This window comes from Mesoplodon densirostris, chromosome 4 (genome assembly GCF_025265405.1).
Source record: "Mesoplodon densirostris isolate mMesDen1 chromosome 4, mMesDen1 primary haplotype, whole genome shotgun sequence".
Taxonomy (NCBI): domain Eukaryota; kingdom Metazoa; phylum Chordata; class Mammalia; order Artiodactyla; family Ziphiidae; genus Mesoplodon; species Mesoplodon densirostris.
The window spans coordinates 103444486-103467682 of NC_082664.1; positions in this window are offsets into that span (position 1 = coordinate 103444486).

The following is a 23197-nucleotide window of genomic DNA, read 5'->3' on the forward strand; positions in this document are numbered from 1 at the left end:
TGCAGGGAGAAAAAAAAATTTTAATCTGAAAATTTTACCAGGTCATATCCTCTCAGCTATTTTTGTACTGATTCACAACAACGTCCGTTAAACATCCTGGACAAGGGAGCGGCTATGGACTTCAACCTCAAACCGATTTTTTTTTTTTACATCTTTATTGGATTTAAATTGCTTTACAATGTTGTGTTAGTTTCTGCTGTACAGCAAAGTGAATCAGCTATATGTATACACATATCCCCTCCCTCTTGAGCCTCCCTTCCACCCTCCCCATCCCGCCCCTCTAGGTCATCACAAAGCACCGAGCTGATCTCCCTGTGCTATGCAGCTGCTTCCCACTAGCTATCTATTTTACACATGGTAGTGTATATATGTCCGTGCTATTCTCTCACTTCTTCTCAGCCTCCCCTTTCCCCACTGTGTCCTCAAGTCCGTTCTCTACGTCTTTGTCTCTGTTCCTGCCCTGCCACTAGGGTCATTGGAACCATTTTTCTAGATTCCATATATATGCGTTAATATATGGTACTTGTACTTGAAATGCAGATTTGAGTTCACATCCTCAACTTTGCAGCCTTCTTGTTCTCCTTTCTGAGACATATTTGTGTGGGTAACAGCTCATCTCCAGGAGTACAGTGGACCTATGTGGGAGCAGAAAGTCAACTGGAATGGTCTGGGGGTTGCTGCTTGTCCCTTACTAAGGGGATGTTTGTGGATACCAGGGAATCTCCGTATAGCTTGCTTGTCACTGATCTGGAGAGAGCTTCCAAGGGGAAAGGATGCTCGGTGACAATGACATTTCTGAAGCTCTGTGCTTGAGAAACTTTATGACTTTACTCCACACTCATCACCCCTCAAATTCAATAATATCCTAAATGGTAAAAACCTCAGAGACATTGAGATGCTGCAAAATGCAAAGATGATGACCCCTTCTCTGGTCTAGCACACGTGCAGTGCAACTCCATTTGGATGTGATGCTGAAAAAAACTAGAAAGGCACCATTTCAATTCCCTTGATGTGTCTTCGAGTAGAGCCACTCAAAGGAACTGACCCAATGTGACAGTTTTCATTCTAATGAAAATCTAATATCTTCTCCTGGCAACTAGTCTCAGTTTCCTCAACTTTTTAATATTTAGGAAAATACTGGGTAGCCTTACTCAAAGATAAGCCTCAACTACCATCTTTTTTGCTCATATTTTCCAAATTTATGTCTTCAGGTAAAACCTCTCTCCTGAAAGTCAGCAGTTTACTTGAAATTTCCACTTAGAGTCAGTAAGGCATCTCAGTGCAACACATCTCACACTTCCCCCATAAACCAATTTCTCCCGAAATGTCCCACTCCTCTTGTTTTCTTCAATTTTGTTAATGCAGCACCATCCACCTAATCACTCAAAGAAGAAAATGGGCTGTAAACTTCCACTACAACCTTATTTTTCTCTACTCTTTTTTATTAGGTTTGTGTTTATCCCAGACTTTTCCCCAAGCTTTTTGTTCAACAGCTTACAGTAAGAATTATGTCTCACATCATATCACATATGCACACACGTGTGAAATAACACTTTCACAAAACAATAACAACCACTACTTTATATAATAGCAAATTATTAGGTGTACCCATTAATAATTTACTATTCTGCTCTGTTTTATTTTATTTCACTTTCTTACATGCCTGCTGTGCTCCACTAAATTGATGTCACAACTCACTAATGGGTTGCAACCTGCAGTTTGAACAACATAACCAAGAGGAAAACCACAGAAAATGAGCTACATAAGGAAATAAATGCAAAGCCTTTGCTAAAATATGTAATACATGATAGACCATAGATTAGTATTCTTTGAATGTTTAATGATATTTCTTACCCCTTTTATTTTATTTACATTCTTAATATGCCCCTTAAGTGGCCTTCCCTGATTTCTGAATGTCCATATCCTACATGTATTTCCAGACAAAAGTGCTGTTTCTTCCATAAGCTTCCCGTTGTCTGTGGAGTTGGAAATGATTGGAAAGTGATTGCTTCCTCATGTAAAGTCCTGAAATCCATGTGATGTGGCCCCCACCTCTCTATCCCCAGAGCACTTTCCACAGTCTGAAAGAATCATGATAGGTTCCTCTGTGTGTCTTTGATAGCTTTTAGTGAGGACCTTTAGGAGAGTCAGTGATGAAGAAAGACACTTGAAAGAAAGTATTAATAGGATTGGAAAACTAATCATATCTGGTTCCAGTGGAGAAAAATAAGCCCATATGAGTGTTTTGAGCTTGTTTTATCACAGACTCTTAACTCTAAGAGCACTAATTTTCCAAATTTGGGTCACACAGGATAGTAAATATGAGTAGGATGAGTACAATTTTATTGCTATTATTGACAAAATCCCTAGACAATTTAGAAAGGTTTCTCAAAATATAGTCTATAAATTCATTCTTCATGTAATGGGCCATGCTAAAATTGAAAAAACTAGTAAGAAAAGAGGACATGACAATAAAATCAGAGATATATACAAACATATGTATGTACATGTGTAATTTAATATATATAATATATATAAAATTTGAGTTACTCCTACTATTATTAACATTTTGTTTATCACATACTGAATACATAATAATTGAAAGCAGCAGTCTTTAGAATTCTTTATTTGCATATCCTTTAAAATAATTTGAAAAACCAATGTGCTTTCTCAGTACAAATAATGGCATGTAAAACTTTTTATCATAAGTTTAAATAACTATAGACTTCTGGCAGATTTTCATAAATAAAATAGTTATGTCATAATTTTAAATACATCCAACAAAATCAAAATATCATTTCAAAATATCATTTGAAACTCATGAACACACTTTAAAAAATACACAAACACACTTTAAAAAAACTCAATGATTTTGACTTTCTTTTTACTTCTTGAATTCCAAATTTTTTTCTTTCTCCACAAAGTGTAATCTAGTGTAATATAGTTATGTATTTGAAAACCTGTTACTAATCACTCTATCATACATATCTACAACCATATATACATATATTATATATGGTATGTACGAATATGTAAAATATTTTAACATGTTTTGTTTCCTGTGAATATAACCATTAAGAACAATTTTTCTGGGATATTGCTACATTACTGTTAGTACCCAACTGATCTATAAACAACATAAGTAGATTACAAATTCTGATAATTATTAAAGATAAATGAAATTTTATTGGAATTTCGATAAGATGAATTATGTCCAGAATTTTTCTATGCATCAATGAAAGAGAAAGGGAAATGCTGGCAAGAACTAGTCTGTCTGGACACCAGCATATTATTAAAAAAAAATATGAAGTAGAAATGATTATACCTTTTACAGGATGAAATAAAATGACAATTGACTTCAATTCATGTAAATATTTAATGATAATTGGTAAAAATTAGGTTTTAACAACACCTTGAATAACAGAGAATATGAAATATATCACATAAAAGTTTTATCTGAGGTTTTATCCAGTGTCTAGTAAAAAATTTGGTGGTCCCATAAAATACTCTAGTTGCAGTTAAACGTTTCAATCAGCTACCTATTCTACTTATGCTATTTTGACAGTGCTTTGCTTTCCAGCTCTTAAATTGCCCTAAGGATAAATTTTGAGGGTAACTGAAAAGAATAGTTTCCATTTAGATATATGAAAAATAAAAAGCAATTTTTTTTTAGCATTCTGTTTATCTTACCAATACTCTCTTTACTTTGTTTTCTAGGACTACTTTGAGAGTAGCCAAGGAATGGAAGAATCCAAACCCTTCAGTAGGTTTATGGAGTTATGATAGCTTGATCATAATCATTAGAGGAGGTTCCCCTTTGCTTGACACCTAAAGATTTTCATTCCTTAGGACATTGGGCCACATTAATTTGGGGGTGGTTGAGGTGAATGCCTTTCCTTTCTAACGTATCAATAGAAGAGCTAACGGACATCCAAGTGAGTTCTCCAGCAAATTAATTTTCTGAAATAGGCTACATGGAAGGTGAATATCTAGAGGTTGATTACATTAAATCTATCCATAATCATATATGGGCTATAAATCCTTTATGTTCCTCATGAATATCCAGGGAACAGGACTTAGAACCAAACTTCAAAACAAATGATTCTTCCTGAGGATAAAGAACTGAGTAATTCCTAATTTACTGTTTTAGGGGGTGGGGGAAAATTCTGAAAATTTCTATTTATGCCTAAATAGTCCTTAGCCTAATATGCTTTCCTGGAGCTCCACGAAGCTCTATGAACCTGTATAATTATGTTTGTATTGCATATATCTGCTTTGTAGGGAGTATGGGATCACAGCTTTTGTCAGATTCCAAAGTAATGTGTGACCCCAGAAGGGTTTAGAAGCCATTGCATTAGAGTTCCCTCCTTGATTCCTGTGGAATCTCTAAAACCACATTACAAAGAAATAAAAGTAAAATGAAAGAGAAAAGTGGATCAGTGAATCAATATTTTTAAAAAGTACATGTGTATTGAGTAGGAGAAGCAAAATATTAAGAGAATAAAAGAAGATGTTAGAGACTAAATCTGAAAATCTTTTCTGAAGCAAGAGGATGCTTGGCGTCACATGGGGGATTTCAAACGGAAACATGCCTCAAAGGATGCATATATACCTACAACATTTAAATATTTTCCTTCAAGGAAATATCATGGTTCCTTCTCTGGAAAACCTCCCAACTCTTAGTAGAAGAATTAATAATAATAATGCAAATAGCTATGTTTAATGATCAACTACTATGTTTCATGCATTTTACATAGAAAAACTCTCCTCCCAGACACCTGTTTCTTTTTAAGGAATGGGACAAATATTGTTTAGAGCCTTTAAGTAAGCTGCCCAAAGTCATATGGACAAGAATGGCAGATCTGAGCTTGGAGCCCATATATGTCTGATTCTCTGCTCTATTCCATCTTATTTTGGTGGAATGACTACATCGGACAAAACAGTTGCCATTTCCCGAGATGACAACCATAAATATTGTTCCAACCTTTCAAATGTGACTTGAAAATTTTGGAAACCTGGGCCAAAAGGACCAAGAACTAACAGTGAGTGTCTAACATGACCCACTTCGTCAGAGCAGTGTTGTCCTTTCTCTGTGTATGTATCATTAGATTGTGCTGTCCTTCCATATTTCCTTGGCTTCTGGTACATGTCAAGCATCCTCCAAATCAGTGAGGCTTTCTTGCATTGACTCACTTATTTCAACATGACTGCTGAGTCTCTAAAGAAGATATATTCGACACGAATGAGATTTTTCCTCCTCAGGTCTCTCTCCCACATTGAGTTATGTCTCACATTCATCCCTCCCTCTGCTGCAATATATTACATCTCCCCAACTTCTCATTTGCTTTCTAGACATTTCTACCTGGACTCTCCAGTCTCTTAAGCTTGCCATCTTGTTTGTATTCTACTTGTCTTAAAGCTCGGAGGGATTTTACCTCTTAAAAACTCAGCCCATTGGCTCATGTGATCCTTATAGCATATATGATCAAAGCAATTGGCATTCAATTGATTCTAAAAACTTCCTAACCTTTCCTCTTCTGAAGTTAAAATAATGAGTGAAAATTAGTCAGAAGCAGATGTTTTATTTGCATTTTCATTTGTAGCAGCTTAAACTAGTTTGTCTAGGTCACCCATTTAAATGGGAATTATCCTCAATGAAAGCAAATTTAACTTTGATAAGGTAAGCAATATCCAATGTGCTATCTGGTGGGTATCCTGTGAGTTCCCAGTCCATGATGTTTTCTGCTTGAAAATTTGACTGCTTAGTAATGGCTAAAACCTGTTTTAAATAGTCCAATTGGTTTTCAGTTATGAAAGCTTCACCTTAGGGACTTCACCTTTATTTTTTTTTGTGCTGCACATCACATATTTGGAGATTTAAAATGTTAATCAAAAGCTTTCATATTTACATAGATCAAAAAGTTGCTATTGGATACAAGTGTTGAAGGTGTCTCATGACATGGGGTACCTCCCATCTAAATAAATGCTCAGCTCCATGAAAAGAGGAGCTTCACACCTGATTAATATACAATTCCATTGCCTAATATTTATTGGAGCAGAGACGCATATGGTCTAAGTGAATGGAGGCAGGTTCACTTCCATAAACTGGAATAACGTTCTTGACATACCGTATGTCCACATACTTTTCCTGTAAATGGAGACTCATGTGCACCTGGCTCCCCTCCCCCTGCATGGTATTTCTTTGGCTTGCCCAGATTCTGGCTCATTTTCATCACCAGGATACAGATATCAGCTGGTGGACTTGTACAGGAACTGTCGTTGCAGATGCCTCTACTTCTTAATACCCAACCTCTACTCTTGGATAATTGAATCCTCAAAGCTTTGATCTGAACTGGAATCCTTGAAAGTTGGGGTAAAGAGGGAGTCTGCAGAGAGGGTAGCTGGGCATCTGCTGAGTATAGATCAATGGAAGCTGAAGTATCCATCTTCATAAAGGTAGATTCAAGAAGCTAAAGTCCAGGGGGACCAATGAAAGTTTACTTAAGAGGCCAGAAAGGCTGAGCAAGCTGCCTCAGAGGCCAAGCTGGAGACCCTCTTAGAAGTGATGAGACACAGGGAGGTAGCGTTTTATGATACTGGGACCATTAGGGGAGCCAGCTGGGATGGGGCTGAGCTGGTGAAGTCATTCAGAAAGAGGAGGGTTGATGCTGAATCTCAGCACTAGGGGTTTCAAAGACCTAGTGGGCAAAAGATGAAGAAAGTAAAACCAAGCCATAATCACAACAACCCACCACACGTGCATAACTGTCAGTCAAATGCAGTGAAAGATTTCTGTTTCTTTAGACTTGCATGCTTGAGTTTACCACTGGGGAGACTTCTTTCCTAAAAAAAAAAAAAAAAAAAAAAAAAAAAAAACACCTACATGAGCTATTTAGTTATACAAATGCAAAGCCAAACTCCTTTCCTGAAATGAAGACATGGCTTGAGGGCTTAAAAAAATAAATAAAGCTTCAAAGTGGAAAAGAGAAGATTTCTGTGGAAGAGCCAGGGTCACCCAGAGGCCAAGCAAAAGCAACCGTTTCTGGAGAAGAGTGGGGAGGGGATGGAAGGGTGGGGCGGGCATTGGCTTCCATCCTCTCCTCCACTGCTTTTGAAGTCCTTTGGTTTAAGCTGGGGGGAGAGGTTGGCAGCTGTTCGCCTGAGTGATGCATTAAGACTGTTCTAGAGAACCTTCAGGTCCCATAACAAAATATGGCGTGGAGATAGTGAGAGAGCCAGTCACCCTGCCTGGGCCCTGAACCTGACCTGGATCTGCCATCTCAAGGATTATCAGCTTTGTGAGTCCTGTTCTCAGGACAAACATTGGGCTTGGTACTCTTGGTGGCACCATTAGAAGCAAACATGATGCTCTTTCAAGCAATAACTTGGGTAATAGACAGCGATAGATGGGTGCCCATGCAGGATACAATAGAATAGAGTGTGAACTTTATAAATGCAGCTAACAGGCATGGGTGGGCTCCTGTGAGGCATCCCTTGGGGGCCTCCTAGACCTTGAAAAAAGGGCTGAACAGGAGATGATACTAATACCAAACAATAATACTAACAATAGGATTAAATGGAATAACACATGCAAAGAACTTAGTAGCATGCTTAATAAATGTTAGCTCTTATTAGGAAATTTGAAATGATGTAAACAGAAGTTAAGAACTGCTGAAAAGTTAAAAGCAAAGATTCCACTGAGCAAGTTTGCTGAAAAATATGCTGTCGTCAACATAGCAACTGTCAAAAGTTTGCCTGCTTTGGAGAGATACTGGGAAACAAATTTGTCAGTAAAAATGATATGTAACTATGTGATATAACGTTTGAGATGAAAAGTTCAGATCTTTGGGAGTCTACTGTAAGTGACCAGTGCAATTTTCTTGCTCCATTTCTTCTCCTGCTTTGAACGGCTCAGTTACCTGACATGACTCCCACTCCTGGGACCCACCAAAATATTTTTTAGTTAGTGTTCCTCAAGCCATCCTTCTCCTAACCTGACTTAAAGGTCAAGGAATGCCCCTGATTCCAACTGATGTGTCCTTGGTTCCCAAAATAACCTTTGTAGCTTCGTGGTTAATAGATTATTAATCTTCTTACTTCTTCTAGATGTTTTAGTTTGCTTCTTTTTTCTATGATGCCTATACTGAAAAGTTGCCCATTGTACCTGCATTCTTTTATGTATATTATTGTTTTTACTACTACTGCTACTATAGCTACTGCTACTATAGCTACTGCTACTACTACTGCTATTATTAGTGCTTTTTTATTTAGAAGGCCAACTCTAGGCAAAGTTAGATGAAAATGTACCTTTGCCTGGGTTCCTTTTTGACCTCCTTCAGTCACAACACTGCTTCTGCTGCTGAGACTTTGCACCCACACATGGAGAGTTCACATGTCTGTACAGCTATTGTAAGGATGGCAGGAAAGATACATTTAAGGGGAGAAAAAGAAGGCTGGTAAGCAAAATGAAGGTCATATGTATGTGAAGTTTTATTCTGGCATTTTCTGTTAAAAATGTGTCAAGAAGATTTCCAAATGGGAGTAGATACTCTTAGATATCATGGTTTTAATACCCATGTAGTATTCCAGTGTATGGGTAGTCCAGAGATTCTTATATTATTCTTGATTTTAATTCATTTGATATTTAATTCATTGTTCTACACTCTGCTTTACTTTCACAAATTGTATGCCAAAATGAAATAATGTATTGAATTAACTGCACAAACACCCCTTTGCCTAAACTGATGGCAATATTGCTGAGACTGAACTGTTAGTTGGGCAAGTAGAAATGTTTATAAGGTTCTATCTGAAAGTCTAAATAGACATAGTAAATGTGGCTTAGAGTGCTAATGACTTATGCATGAAAGTGCATGTTTTTTGTTTTTTTTTGTGGTACACGGGCCTCTCACTGTTGTGGCCTCTCCCGTTGTGGAGCACAGGCTCCGGACGCGCAGGCTCAGCGGCCATGACTCACGGGCCCAGCCGCTCCGCGGCATGTGGGATCTTCCTGGACTGGGGCACGAACCCGTGTCCCCTGCACTAGCAGGCGGACTCTCAACCACTGCACCACCAGGGAAGCCCGAAAGTGCATGTTTTTAGAAAGATGCAGGAATAAAAACTGAAGAATGCCTGAATCACAGTAGAAAATCACAAATTAGAAAATGGGAAAAATAGATTAAAAAATCAAACCTCTTTTTCAAAAATAAAATCAGTCCCTTGAAATTAAAAATATTACTTCAAACAAGCAAACATAATTTGGAGTAAAAATTCCTTTTGAAAATTAATTTTTACAACCTGGATAGATGTCAAACTGTTTTAGAATTTAAAGCACTTAATAGATACATTCTAGAACATTCATGGCTATATATCAATTTATATAATTTAAATTAGTTGAATTTACATTAATTTAAAAAATTGTAAGTTCCCTTGGAATTAAACAAACTTTAGAACATGTAAATCTATTGTTTAACATTTTTACAGACATATTTTTAGGAACTAGTTATAGGAGAAAGTGGAGAGTAGATCTTTATGCTTCATTTGATCTGACCATCATTTCAGCTTTGTAAGTGTACAATCCCATCATTTAAAAATAGCTTAAAATATTTTCTTATTATATTGCTTAATGCTAAGAAGTTAATACTGAGTGATACTGGAGTCAGTAATCATCTTTGGTTTGATTCAAAATTTTATGGAGGTGTTGGTTTTTGGCTTGAAATAAATCTTCATTTTATCAGAGAGTACTTTTTTCTTTGGGAATCTTATTTCTTAGGGCATCTTATTTACCAAGGGAGTTAGCTTTTTTTTTTTTTTTTTTTCCAGATAGGTACTTCCTAATATGGTTGCATGGCTTCTGCTAAGTTCCGTTTGGAGTTTACCTGCTTTTTATTTCCAGAGGTCTAGCAGAGGCAGGAGACAGTCAGGCTCAGGTCTTTCTATCAAAGCATTCTCTAGCCTCAATGCTAGAAAAACACACTCAAAATATGGCTTTGCTCCAGGAGCTTACAACCTCATGGTACCTCGTGCCCCACTATAGCCCATGCTCCTTGACAGGACCAGATTCTGGACATTACTGATTTCCTTTGTTAATTCAGGTTTTGTCATGAGCCCACTCTCTTCCTCATCCAAAAAGAGCCTCTTGAGAGACCTGGTGTGCTCCTTGCAAGAAGGCAACACAGGCAGATTTAGACAACGCTAAATAGTTAGGAGCTATTTTTGGAGACACTGAAGAGTCAGGTGGTGTGTTCAGGGTAGTGTGATGATTTTCCTGAAATAAGTGGCAGAAATGATACTGGAAGATCCTCAGAGGAGTGATGATGAGGCCAAGAGAAGCCAGTTATGGGAGCCCTTGCATGAAGGAGAGGCTTGGGTAAGTGTTCTGGGGAATGGACTCTGGGCACCACTGGTAGTTGAGGGGCTCTTTGGCATTCGCCCTGAGATCACCTTGGTGGGCTTCCTCTTGAGCACACTCTGCTGTTGGAAAGCTAATGCCGACACCTCTTCTCATCATTACTTTCCTCTGCTAGAGCTAAGGGGTCATCTCCCACCTCACCTTGACTAGGTGCAGCCAGAAAGCCAGATCGTGACATAAGTCTCTCCAAACAGATGCATGACCTGTGGGCTCTGACTGTGGAGTTAGTGCCCAAAGAGGGCCACTTGGAGATCAGAGAGGTCGCAGCTGTGGTGGAGGTGTGCAGACCAGATGGTTCCTGTGGTGTGGCCCTGGATCCTCTGGAGATCCCTGGTTTCCATCTCATTTTCCATGGCCAGCTTTCCGGCCCCTCATCAGTACGAGAGCCCCTGGGAACCTTTCTCTTTTAGCTCAAGAGAGACAGAATAGGGTTTTTGCTTGCAGCCGAGAGCCTTGACTGACTGACTGATACAAACTGGACTTGGATGAACACAGAGAAGGAAGAAAAACATTCCAGGTGGAGGAAATAGCATCCCCAAGGGTTTAGAGACAGCGCCACACCTACCGGGCTCGGGAGAGAACAAGGGAAAGGACTGTCTGTGGAGGGGGCTAAATGCCACAGAAAGAAAGGGGACGTGAAACTCATGCTTATTGATTGACTATTGCGTGCCAGTCACATTTCCATAACGTCTTTTAGTTAATCTTCATGGTCCTGTGAGGCTCAGAGAGCGAAGAAAAATAAGGAGTTTAGAATTTATCTTTAATCCCCAAGAAACCATGGTGAGGGTTTCAGGGACTAAAGTAGGGCAGTGGGAGAGACCTTTTTTGGCCAGAGGAAACTTTCTTTCTTGTTCCTCAAAGCAGTCTATAGAGTTGCCTTTTTAACGTGTGTCTGTTTTACCCATGAAGTGACAGGTGGACTACACAGCGTATGATTTTAACATGCTTGCTTGTATAAGCCCAGTCATTATTTATTTAGCCTAAATAGACAAATAACTTTAAGTACTTTTACCCAGGTATTAAGCACATACATTTGACTGGAGTTTATTTTTACCCCAAGACAGATAATTTATTACGTCCTGTCTATTGTCTTGAACTGAGTTACTCAAAAAGAACGTTATGTTCTAAGTCATCTTTTTCATAGATCATAATAAATGATTATAACACCATTCTCAGAATAATTTTAGGGCAGGATCACAGTTCTTTATAACTAGTAGGAAACTTGGTTCATTTCCTTCATTTTAGAAATGAGGACATGGAAGCCACAGACACGATTTGTCGTTAGTAGAGGGGTGTTTAGGAACAAAACTGGAAAAGGCAAATGGAGAATCCTAACTTCTGATCCAATTTTCTCACCACTTGACTGCATTAAGTTCGACATAGATTTTATGAGTACAGTAAAATTTTTTATCTAACTGACACTCCTAGGGAATCACCCTCTTAGCCTAAATAATTGCAAACTCTTATATCTCTTCTTCTGAGAGCTTTGTTCATAGTAGTCACAAATATCGGACCATTAATCAGATTTTCCTTTTACGTATATCAGGTAACATGAGCCTTCTACATCCTATTATGCTCTTGATTATTTCCTATTAAGTATTATCACATTGAAAGAATAGAAAATCCAACTCTCAAATAGTTCGTGGTTCCATGGAGGCACGGGGCCCTTCCACGATAAGGCCACTGTACCTGCAAAGCTCTCTGTTCTGAATCCTTCTGGAAAGCTGTCCCTGAACAAGTCTTTTCTAACACTCCAGAGGGGACTGTCCCCCACACACTGTCACACGAAATCAAAACCACCCATTTATTATTTATTTTTGCTTCTAACCTGGAAACTGCATAAGGGCAGAAGACCTGTGGCACTTAGGACAGTGTAGGGCACAGAATAGGATTCAATCAACACTTCCTGCATGAAGGAACTGAGCTTGACCAAAAGCTAAAGAAAATTGAGAACAACCAATAAGAGAGGTGACCCATTTGCTCAGTAAAAAATGATAGGCTGACTGAATACAGATCGTTTTTGAACTTTTAACAGTGAAAGATGTTTGCACCTAATGTTTCTCAAGAGGGAGCCAGGGGCTAAAGAGGATTCTGACCCTTTAAGAAAAACATTTATTTTGGCAGTTGGTAGAGGGATTTGAGATAACTAGTGCAGAGCTTGTGGTGAACCAAAGGAGAGTTAAGTCTGTCAGATTCCTTCAACTCTGTCCATGGAAGGTTATGACAGTGAAATTGCCACCTCCAAGCTCAGCCTCGCCCCAGCTCCAGATGAATCTTCGCCCATGGCAGTGGATATTTAAGTGATTTCACTGTCATGCCCTCACCATCACTATCGCATACACATGCAGACACAGAGCACGGTGTCTTGATGGCTGGACCTCACTTCCTGGACTGTCACACAATGCTGCCCTCACGGTGCCCTCCTACTCTGACCACTTCCTTCCCTGATACTCAGATTTCCTCTCCCAGGTCTTTGATGGCCCATTTTGACAATGAATACTTCTTTTCTGGTGACTGAGCCCAGGAGGTCCTTGCTCACCTCTTCCATATTGTGAGTCCTACTTCTTATGATGGAAAAAAGTTTTTTTTCTAAGGCGGAATCTGCTGATATACCTACTTCCTAATATTCCTCTTCAAACTTTTGTCACTCTCTGTGGTTTTTCTAGGCTTTCTCTCAAATTCTAGGACCCAGCTGCTGAACCCAGTGTTACTGGTTGAGGGGGAAGATCGTCTACCTACTTGTCTAATCTTCACTCTGGGTTGCCTCCCTATGGCTCTATTGGCCTCCTTCATGAAATATCACATTTCTGTACCCTCAGCTCCTATGCTGTTCTTCTAGGTGGGTCTGTTTATATGCCTTGGTCTTCCCTGCACCCACCTACAACTACCTGCCATCCTGCTGTATGTAACTGAGCAGGGTCCACTCAACCATGCACATGATAATCCTGATATAAGCGGAGTGGAATTCGAGAAAAATGCTGACATGAGATATTGTAAACCATCTTTAAGAGGAGTCCTTAAAGGACCCTATTACAGAAATGTAAATATAATAGAAAGTGACCTGGTTTGTCATGAACTTTCAGTGCTTTCTGGCTGGATCTCCTCATTTGATCTGTCAGGACATGGTAATGTTAACTTACATGTAATACTTCCCCTAAAAGGGGTTAAGAAGCACTGGATTGGAAATGCCTTTTGACCAAATGGGACATGATGTTGATATGGGTTTTGTAACGTGTTGTGATGAGAGAGCCCCTAGGAAAACATATGGAAACAAAGAGAAAGTAGCTTGAGGCATCAGTACTAGGCTTTCTTCCTGGAAACTGGGAGATGGTATGTGGCAGGGTCTAGACCCTGCCTCCATGAGATGGGCTCTGAAGGACAGGTTTGCTTAGCTGACCTTTCATGGACTGTTGGGAAAACACAAGCAGAAAGTTCTACTTGGACTAACAAATCATGATCATTCTCAGACAATCAGAGCTCTCCCTTAGGAATGAACACATTTCCTTCTGGAGTTTCTAGGACAGCAGGGATTATGTCTGGTTAACCCTCTGTCCTTAGCACCAGTTATGAGTCCTGGCACAGAGAAGGGCGTGCATAGCTCTTTGATGAAAGATGAAGGAACAAAGGCCAGCATACACGTATCTGTGCACTATCGCTCTCATAGGACATTTTCATGAAGTTTTTCATGTGTGGTTCCTCAGGCTTTTGCTTAGAAAAATGTTCTGGGTTAGTGCAAAGCTCGGAATTTTACATATACTCCATTCCTATTCAACCAACCAAACCATTCTTCTAAAATTTTACATTTAATTAAAACTGTTCAAATGACGCTAAAAGGAATAACGTAAGTAAGCATCGTTTTTCTTCCGATTGAAGTTTCTCTGGCTCCCCTCTTTGTTAACCCCATGAGGCCTTGATAACTGTAATCTCCAATAACAAAAATTTTGTACGTGATTTGTATGATAGCTCATTGTCAGAGCTCATTTTCCAAATTGCTGCAGCATGAGAGAAAGATGAATGTATTCCAATGTTTTGACCGTGTGTAACGACTCTGCTGGCTTTAAACGTCTTGCCTGCTAGGTCAGCCCTTTGTCTTTGGCATTGCTGGATCCTTCTCATTCTTTCGCTACACATATATTTAGAGTTGATCTTCTGTCTTCACTTCTCCAGCCATTTTACAGTCTAAACTTTATTACAAGCTCCACTTGCCCCAATTTCTTTATTTTAATACAACATTAATGAAATGGAAAAAAATTTTTTTCTTGTGATCAGAACTCTTAGGATTTACTCTCTTGACTTACATATATAACATACAGCAATGTTCATTATATTTATCATGTTGTACATTACATCCCTAGTACTTATTTATCTTATAACTGGGAGTTGGTACCTTTGGATTACCTTCATCTAATTCCCAACCTCCTCCCCACACACCCCATAACCACAAATGTGATCTCCTTTTCTTTTTTTAAAAAAAAAAATTGATTAATTATTTTTTGGTTGCATTGGGTCTTTGTTGTTGCACACGGGCTTTTTTCTAGCTGCAGCTAGCAGGGGCTACTCTTCATTGCGGTGTGCAGGCTTCTCATTGTTGCGGCTTCTCTTGTTGCAGAGCATGGGCTCTAGGTGCACAGGCTTCAGTAGTTGTGGCACGTAGGCTCACTAGTTGAGGCTCGTGGGCTCTAGAGCACTGGCTCAGTAGTTGTGGTGCACAGGCTTAGTTGTTCCACAGCATATGGGATCTTCCCGGACCAGGGTTCAAACTCATGTCCCCTGCATTGGCAGGAGGATTCTTAACCACTGCATCACCAGAGAAGTCCATGTGATCTCCTTTTCTATGAGTTTGTTTGCTTGAAGTATAATTGATCTACAACGCTATGAGTTCCTGTTATACAACATAGTGAGTTGATATTTTTCTATACATTTCAAACTTTTCTTAATAATAGTAACAATATTTTCTTAATAATAGGAACAATAACAAGAAATAACATTTATGGATTGATTAATTCATGCCTGATAGAGAACCCAGAATCTCAGTGAAGAAAATAGAGAGGAAATAAAAAAAGACCAGCAATGAAATCCCCACCCCATCCCACATCTACTTGCCTGAAGACTTGATTCTCAGCACCACTGTCTTCTTTCCTCTCTCTCCACTCCAACCTCCATCCCCAGTCGCCTTGACCGAGGACTCTGCTGTTTCAGTTCCTTCCCTCTTTCCCACAGTCCCCACCACCTTGTTGATCTCAAGGCTTCAGGGAAATGAAAAATAGCTTGTCATCTTGAAAAGGGCTTCTGTCCCTGCTGTGAGGTATAATTGGACGCAACACACTTATTTCCTGCCCCTTATTATCTGGGCCCTTATAGACATCTAAATCTGCTGTTTTTCCCTCTATTTTTTTAAAAAAATGTTCTGTTACTGTGTCTATTGACACAGATAGTAGAGGGCTTCCTGGATGCCCTTGAATGCGTTTGTGATAGTTCTTGGTTCTCGAAAGTACCATTTCTTAGTGACCTTTGAGGTCAGAGCCCTCATCAGTCAGAGCTTTGGGAACACAGGCAACCAAAGAATCATCTCACATATTCCCAGTGTCCCTTTCCTTCCACATATACCCGCAGAGTCACGTATGTAGAAAATATTAAAACACAATGAGTCTCTTCTATGGTAAATGCCTACTTCTTGCTCATTCCCATGGTCCCTCTATAGGTAGCACTGAAGAATGTAGCTTTAGGGTTGCATCGGAATCCTCCACAGCCACCACTCTGCCCAGGCACACAAATAAAATGCCTTCTAAACAACAAGAGTATACTTGTTGAGGGAATGAAACTCTCAACTAGTCTCCTAGTGATTCCCAACCCACCTCCACACCCAACCAATAAATTGCAGGACCTTAATGGTCTCCCCGACCCTGTGCTGAAATTCTGAAGTCTCTATTAGTTTCTCTTTATTCTTAAGTACGAAGTGGATTTATATTTCCTTCCTGGGCAGTGGTCCCCAACCTCTTTGGCACCAGGGACCGGTTTCATGGAAGCCAATTTTTCCATTGACTGGGGTGGGGGAATGGTTCAGGCAGTAATGTGAGCGATGGGGAGAGGCAGATGAAGCTTAGCTCCCTTGCCCGTGCCCCACCTCCTGCTGTGCGGCCTGGTTCCTAATGAGCTGTGGACCGGTACCAGTCCATGGCCCGGGGGTTGGGGACCCCTGTTCCAGGGGACACCGTTGTATTCTGTGATCAGAGACACAATTCTCCTTTGGTCTCTCAATATTTAGTTATTTTTCTCATAAGTTCCCTTTATTTCAGATAATGCACTAGCACAGATACGGCTTGCTATCCTGCACAAACTGTGAGATGGAAAAGAAAGAGAACCATCCTTGGTTACTGTGGCAGCTCCATGCTAGGTACATGTGTCAGCTCTGTTCTCAAATAGTGCATCATCAGTGATTCCACAGAGCTAGGTGTGTTGGGGCAGGAATATGCCCAGATGTCAAGGGGACCCCAAGAAGGGCCACTCTGGATGAAGGCTGAAAAGATAGGGTGCCAGGGTGGGAGACTTCAAAGGGAGTGAGAGGAAAATGTGAGTTTGAAGGATGGAATTTGAAGAATGAGTTTGAAGGGGTCTTGAAAGGATTTCAAAGACGGTACAAAGATTTTTCAGGAAGAGGGAGGAGTGAAGGATATAAAAAGGGTAGGTGAAAATGTGGAATGGTGTGACAAATATACTGAAGTGCACACAAGTGGACACGGTGGGTGGATTAGGCTCTGAGGGGCTTTAGACCAGAGAAAGGGAGTGGAGCAGGGTGGCTGTGACACGAGGCAGGGGTTTAGCCTGTAGTACCCGGGGAGCCATTGGGAGCCTTTAAGGAGGAAAATGGATGCATTTGATTTGTTTTTTGGACTTCTTCAGCAGAGCTGCCATAGGGTCTGAACCTTGCAGTGAGGGTGCCCAGGTGGTGACAAGCCATGGTGGTGACTGAATTTAAGTAGGACCAGAGCTGGCTTGAGAGGCTTTGGGAGGTGAGGGCCTGAGGTTTCAGATGCAGGGGATACACTTTCAGGATTCAGACTTACATAAGAAAACAAAGGGGTTTTTATTGACTCTTGTCATTCAAACCTGAAGAAGTCCTCCGTCTGTAAACTCAGCTGGAAGCAGGGACTCAAGCTGCCTCACAGGAGGTGTTCTGTCTCCCTCTCTCCAGATATCTGCATTTATTTTGACCCTTTTGCTTCTGAGTCAACAAAATCCATCTCAGAAAGTTCTCACAGTCCATGATGGCCACCACAGTGCCTCCAACTTCACCACCTACATGCCCACCTCCATCACCTCCAGGACCACCTCTATCACCTCCAGGACCACTTCCATCACCTCCAGGACCACCTCCATCACCTCCAGCATCACTTCCATCACCTCCAGGACCATTTCCATCACCTCCAGGACCACCTCCATCACCTCCAGCATCACTTCCACCACCTCCAGGACCACTTCCATCACCTCCAGGACCACCTCCATCACCTCCACGCCCACCTCCATCACCTCCATGCCCACCTCCATCACCTCCACACCCACTTCCATCACCTCCAGGACCACCTCCATCACCTCCACGCCCACCTCCATCACCTCCAGGACCACCTCCATCACCTCCAGCATCACCTCCACCACCTCCAGAACCACCTCCATCACCTCCACGCCCACTTCCATCACCTCAAGGACCACCTCCATCACCTCCAGCATCACTTCCACCACCTCCAGGACCACTTCCACCACCTCCAGGACCACCTCCATCACCTCCAGGACCACCTCCATCACCTGCAGGACCACCTCCATCACCTCTGGCATCACTTCTATCACCTCCACCACTGCCTCCCCTCCACAGCTTCCTCCATCTCCAGCTCTTCCTCTCTCACCACCTCCACCACCATCACCTTCATTTCCATCACCTTCACCTTTATCAGCTTCCCCTCCATCACCATCAAAACCTCCACTACCAACTCTCCCTTCACCTCCACCACCTCTACCTCTTCCCCAAATCTGTAATGCATTCCAACTAGGTGCCAAGCACTGTTCCAGCTTCTGCAGGTCTAGCAAAGAACAAAGGAGGCAAAAATATCTGCCCACACAGAACTTACATAGTAAGGGATTATTGTACATTTTCTTGTAATTCCATCAAGGGAGTCACATGGATTCAAGTGGATGAAGGCAAGTATTTTAAAGGGTGATGGGTGTGTTGCTTGGGAGTCAAGGTGGGCCTGACTATTTGGTTTACATTATCCTTTATCTTTATTTATTTCTCACTTTCTCTGCTTCCCTATCTCTGGTCCTATTTCCCCACATCTGTCATTGCTTGGGGAGTTTTCATTGGCACAAACAGCTGACAGCTGAACCTGCAGCCTCTATCGTCACAATTCTTCATCCAGCAGAACAGGAGGGAACTACACCTGACAGGACTCCTTCCAGAGGATTCAGCATCTATTCCACCCTAGCATCCTCCCCAGACCAGAGGACCAAATATCCCTGCTGCATCATGAACGTTCTATCTAAAGATGCCATCAGGTCTCTCCATTTCTCCCCCGAAACCCTGGATGATGATGACTTTTCTCTTGGTTCTGGACAAAAGAGGATTTCTGTAGGAAGAGAAACCAGTGACCTTATTAACTTGAAAAGAGAGAGAGAGAGTCTTAGGTATTGCCAGATTTATTACATAAGTGAGCAAGCCATAATATCACGGTTTACACTCATTTTGTTTGATCTAGTATCAGAGGAGAAAAATTGATATAAAATTTTCATAAAACTAGATTTTTGTCTTATAATTAACTGGTGTCCTTTGCTCATGCTGGTAACTGGATACCCAATCTACTGATGTAGTTTAATGGAAAAAAGTGACTTCGTAAGAATATATGGATTAGGACCGGGAAGGTGTTTTAGGGAGCTTCGGATCCAGGCCCCTTATTTTATAGAAGAGTAAACTGAGGTATAAGGAACATGGTCCCATGATGGAAATGGTGATCACAAGGTGGCAGAGCTTGGGAAGAAGTTGACTCCTAGTTTAGTGTTCTTTTATTAATACAATGAGGTGCCTGAGCAGGATTGGCCAAACGTGATCTTGGGAATCTATCCTGGGGTCCCCGGACAACAAGCTGGCTGGAAATAGCCGCTCGCGGTCACCCAGCCAGTCGTGGATCTTCCCTCCAGCAGGGAGACTGTGATATCCTTCCGCCCAAGTTTTCCATGTGTGCACAGCAAGTGTTCCCTGACAACTGCAAAGTATGTGTATCTTAGAGCCAGACGACCTGGGGATGAACAACCCACCTGCCCCTCTCCAACGCCTCTTACACTTGTCCTCTCAGAAGAGACCCACAAAAAGGAGGGGGCTCTCCATTCAAACACAGAACCCCACTACAGGTCCGACAGCCTTTCTAGAGGATAATTAGACAATCAGGGGATCCTTTTTTCTCTTCTCTTGCTAAACTTGACCTACGTAAGCTTTGCCCAGTTATGTGTATTCTTAGCCCACTTTGCCTGACGTTTTGGAATTTGTCCCCAGCTCCGGTGCCTGACAGGTGAAGATCCAGCTGCGACCTACCTGGTAAGACATACACTTAACCTCTGACCTTTAATTTTCTAACGGCAGACTAGAATTATACCAAGAGAAAAATATGATGAAATCAGCTTGTACTTTACTTATGAGCAAGGCCCTTGAAATGAAAACATTTTATAATTTGGAATGTTCAGGGTTTGCTCCTTCATATAAGAAGCTCGCTTGGTGAAAAAGTATCACCTCATTCTCTTGCTAATTCTGGGCTTATCGCATATTCAGTGTTCCATAAAGGTTGACTTGAAAGCTTTCATTTAAAACCCACTTCATATGAATTAGTGTACTACTCAAAATGTCAGGCTGCTAATAGGACATACATAGCAACTGGAAATTGAAATAAGTGCATTTTAATAGAGCTCAGAATTAGGATTTCCTCTATCTGTTTGACGTAGTATCACAATTATAATTAAGGGTAAAATTTTCTTCCTGTTGGAATTTAATGACTCTCTATCCAGAATTATCAGCCAACCTGAATTTGTTACACCATTTTTCAGATGTAAAATGGCAAAAAAGAGAGAAATGTAAAGCTCTTTAATTATGATACTGATATATAAGATTGTATCACCTAACACAAAGGGAAGAAATGAACAGACCTAGGATTATTCAGCTGATAATTCTACCAAATACCAAGTGAAGTCCTACTTAATTATGACATAGCATAATAGTTTTTTTTAATGTTTTTATTTTATTTGTGAAAAGTTTTAGTTCACTTTTTTAATTTCCAAAATGTGATCTAGTTCATTATTGACAAGCTACTTTGAGAAGTTTCAATAAATGTAAGTCTCTCCTATAAACTGAATGCAAGGTTTCTGAAAGCTTGACTCACTTCAATATCAGTTTTTCAAAAAGTTGTGGAAATATCATAGGAATTCCTTGTTTTTCAATTTAGCCTTATTTGAACACCTGGGTCCAACAGGAGGGTCTCAAACATACAATAAATTAGTACACAAGTCAGAAATGCTATCCAAAAAGTTAGGGAGCATCTCATTCCGGGTGATGGGGAAGTCAGATTATTTAGTTTGTAGTTACAGTCATGCTCAATTTTTAATACGCAAGTAGAAATTTATTTGTTACAGATTTCCTAGCAGTAAAGGAATAATCAGTGAAAGAGTAATCAATTTATAGGTCCCCACATTGTTTCAGGCCGTTACTATTTCTCTGTATATCCAGAAGAGGGCAGTCAGGTTACGTGATAGAGAAGTAATCACTATTACCCCAGAAAGTGAGATTTTCAATAAATTTCAGTGATTGGAATTAACTTTTCCTTTAATGGTATTAAAGGGCATTTAAAATTACCTGAAGATTTTCCTCTTTTTATTAAAAACCTTACCACCTTTTCGAGATGGATACTTTTCACAAAAGGGATGAAATGCTTGTAACATATTTATGTGTACATTTCATTGATGCATGCATTTTTTTCTGTTCCTGTTGGCCATCTTCAATGTTTGACTAGTGCATGGGGGAGGGGGCAGAACTTATCCAGTAGACAGTCCTCCTACTTTATAACTTTGTCACATTTTATAGGTAAAAAGAAACTTTGCACAAAGCAAAGAACCTTCATCAGCACTTTGGCTGCAAATCAAGAAAAGAAAGAGAGAGAATTAGAAAATAGAAGATTCACAGCAATTGAAAAACAGGTAACTGCCAGAGGAAGTTAAAACCCAAAACATTTCTAGCAACATTTACTTGCTTTGAGGAAAAAAAATTACACGTTTACTGGAGCTTTGAGTTAAATAATGTTACAAGAATGTGACACTTTCCCCACCCCCCGAAATACCTTCTATAAGCTTCTAAGTGGAAGTAAGCAAGAGCTGAACACAAAATATCATAGATAGAGGGCTTCCCTGGTGGCGCAGTTGTTGAGAGTCTGCCTGCCGATGTAGAGGACACCGGTTCGTGGCCAAGTCCAGGAGGATCCCACATGCCACGGAGCCGCTGGGGCTGTGAGCCATGGCCACTGAGCCTGCGCGTCCAGAGCCTGTGCTCCGCAACAGGAGAGGCCACAACAGTGAGAGGCCCGTGTACTGCAAAAAAAAAAAAAAGAAAAAAAAAAATCATAGATATTTCTGCTACCTTTTTCTCTTCTTTATTAGCAATAATACCAAAGACTAATAAGCCACTAATTTTACCAAAGATAGAAAACTGCATATAGTTGTGAAGAGAGTTTGAATATTTAAGTATATATAATATTTATTTAAAATATAATAGTTATAAAATAATATAATATATATTTATAAATATATAAAATAATATATTTATTTAAAAGAAATCCTTAAAATATATGTATATAAAACATATATATATATATACATATATATATATAAAGGATTTATTTTAAAGAGTCAGTCTTAATTAAAACATATAAGAAAGAGTTGGTTTTAGGGAACTAATGTCAATACAGCTATGATCGTTAACTGTAATTCAGAGTATTTATTTTTGTCTGTGTTTTAAATGTTCCCTTTGTACTAATAGTGCCTCTAATGCTATTTTTAGATAATTGTACATGAAACCAATGCTATTATCTTATGTGGATAATGCATGCTTGTGTGTGAATCTGTAGGTATGTATATTATACATATATCATGTTGCTATGTTAGTTTCTATCAGCCACCTGTGTATAAAATAGGTTTCTCAATGGTTGTGAAATTCACTAGTCCTGCACATGCTCCTCTGAGGTCTGTGGATTAACTGGGAATCCAGGTGATTTTCTACCTGATCCATGTCCCCACTCCCTCTGCCACTATTCCTGGAGATTCTGCCTTCGGAAAGAGCTGCCTCTGAAAGTGACCTTGCTCAGCAAATGCTGATTGGCTTATGTTGAAATGCCTTTCCCAGAAGAGGTGCTGTACCATGCCAAGTTTTGCTGCTGCAAAGATGGGTATGGAATCAGGGTGGGAAGGAGGGGAGAGAGGAGGATGCAGCTTGCCAAGTCGCTTGGGCTACTTATAAACAAACTTTGGCTTTGTTTCTCAAGCCCTTTCTGGTTGGACACATACTGTGTCGGGGACTTCATTTATGTTCTGTGTAAACCTTGGGGAGAGCTGCTTTTATGAGACTGATTTGGTTTAGAAGATGATTTCCATCAGCCTCTTTAAAAAGATACGTACTATTTCAGCACAAAGCTGAAGCCCGTTAGAGCTGCGCTAGGGATTAAGAAGGCATGTATTTTAATGCCTTATGAATAGGAGTAGCTGATAAAAGAG